This window comes from Cyprinodon tularosa, unplaced genomic scaffold, assembly GCF_016077235.1.
Source record: "Cyprinodon tularosa strain WSP-4 unplaced genomic scaffold, ASM1607723v1 ctg1266, whole genome shotgun sequence".
NCBI lineage: Eukaryota > Metazoa > Chordata > Actinopteri > Cyprinodontiformes > Cyprinodontidae > Cyprinodon > Cyprinodon tularosa.
This window is the reverse complement of record NW_024038077.1, coordinates 1-2203: the sequence shown is the minus strand read 5'-3', so window position 1 is coordinate 2203 and position 2203 is coordinate 1. Positions and strand designations below refer to the sequence as shown.

General features: G+C 53.8%; 1 long non-coding RNA gene across 1 annotated transcript; it reads left to right on the top strand.

Moving 5' to 3' along the window:
- The first annotated feature begins 607 nt into the window (after positions 1-607).
- Positions 608-1634, top strand: LOC119777733. Its single transcript, XR_005279955.1, has 3 exons — positions 608-1125; positions 1202-1419; positions 1491-1634. It is a non-coding gene; the product is annotated as an uncharacterized LOC119777733 (long non-coding RNA).
- The last annotated feature ends 569 nt before the right edge of the window (positions 1635-2203 follow it).

Below are 2203 nucleotides of genomic sequence, written 5' to 3'. Positions count from 1 at the left end.
CAGACTGCCCAGCTCCTGGTGAGGCATGTCTTTCGCCTCCATGGCATCCCACAGGACATTCTGTCTGACCGTGGTCCCCAATTCATTTCTCGAGTGTGGAAAGAGTTTGCCACAGCCCTAGGGGCCAGGTATTCCCTTTCCTCCGGGTACCACCCGCAGACCAATGGGCAGACAGAAAGGCTTAACCAGGAGCTGGAGTCTGCTCTCCGCTGCCTGACTTCCACCAACCCAGCGGACTGGAGCAAGTACCTCCCCTGGGTCGAGTATGCCCATAACTGCCACACTTCCACTGCCACCGGGTTCTCCCCCTTTGAAGTCTCCCTGGGCTATCAACCTCCGCTCTTTCCCGCAGACGTTAGACAGATCGCCGTTCCCTCTGTCCACCATCACATCCACCGCTGCAAGCAGATCTGGTTGCAGACCATCCAGGCCCTCCACAGAACTGCTGACCAGAACCGCAAATTTGCTGACCGGAGGCGAACCCCTGCCCCTCATTACCGCCCCGGTCAGAGAGTCTGGCTCTCCACCCGGGACATCCCCTCCGGGTCCACCCACCGCAAACTGGCCCCCCGCTACACCGGTCCCTATGAGATCCAGGCATCGTCAGTCCCTCAGCTGTCCGTCTCCGCCTCCCTCCTCACTCGAGGGTCCACCCTACTTTCCATGTCTCCCGCATCAAACCCGTGCTTTCCAGCACATTGTGCCCCTCAGCCGAGCCCCCTCCTCCCGCCCAGGACTTCCAAGGGCGCCGGATCCAGAGGATTGTGGATTCCCGTCGGCGGGGAAGAGGCTGGCAGTACCTCGTCGACTGGGAGGGCTGCAGTCCCGAGGAGCGGTCATGGGTATCCGGCTCCTCCATCCCTGATCCTGCTCTTCTTGATTCCTTCCTGGCCTCTCGTCCCTCCACATCTTCCTCGCTGTCGCCAGGTGGCGACCGTTGAGGGGGGGGTGGTGTCAGGACTCAGCAGGTAGTGTTGTGCTTTTTCTGCCCCTGCTTTCTGCACAGGTGACTGGAGTTGACTGGTGGGCGTGGTACACACCTGAGGCTCGTTCTGTGGTTACCTGTCTGCGCTATAAAAGGAGCTCTCTGACAGCTGGAGGATGCCAGAGTGTTAACCTTGTGTGGTACGCCTCAGTTGGCCACTGTCTTTGACAGCCTGAACCTTTCCTGTTTTGATCACCTTTCTCCTGTGTCTCCTAGAACGCTCCCTCGACTCTAAACCTGCTCCGGGCGTTTCCCCAGTGCTCGCCTGGTGTCTCCAGCTGATCGCTGATCACTGCTCCCAACGGCGCAGCTTGGATCCTGCACGAGTTTCCCCGGCCCGCTCATCGGTCACCCAGTCACCGGATCACCTCACCCAGGCAGCGCTGAGTCCGCTCCTCCACACCACCTCCCCAGTGCGCTTTCTGAGCTCAGTGGTAAGCCTTACGCACCTCTTTACGCGCGGCCCGTCCGCGGCGCGCTGTCTAATTCATCTCTCCCTTTTCAGCTCGTGCAAACCCCGGTCCCGTGACTCTGCCTGACGCTGACTCATTGTTTAGTTTTCTCGTTTCTCTGAATTTATTTCTGAGCTTTAATAAAACCCTGAATCTGCTTCCTGTCTCCCGAGTGTTGTCTGCATGTGGGCCAAACACGTGAAAAACATGACAATCACAAATAGTACAGGAGAAAGGCTTCTCACCTGTGTGAGTTCTTATGTGTTTATAAAGATCAGACCTAAAGCTGAAGCTTCTTTCACAGGACAGACATCTACGTAAGTGTTGTAAAAACACCAACGTAAAACAATACGATATAGAGGCAGCCAGGCAGTTCTTCAAGAATGAAAACATGAAAGCTGAGCGGTGTGTCAGCGTTCACTGCCAGTCTAGGTGGCATGCGGGCAATGAAACGGAACAGATGAAAACCCCATCACATATTTCTGCAAAATATTCAAACATAAATTTGCCACATATAAGAGGAACATCGTTTAAAGAAACCATTTTAGTTTTAATACAATTTAGCTTGTTGCAAGGATTTTACAGTTTGAAGAAATAGAAAATTACAACATATGCCAAGGATGTGAATGACAAGGAAGGGCTATATATACTGCATGCATCATTTAGGCAGTTAACATTGAATTACTTCTTGAGCTCCTTGAGTTATTTACTGTCACAGGTAGGAGCTTCGACCGGAGAGTAAGTGTTGGGGCCGGTATGAATAAGG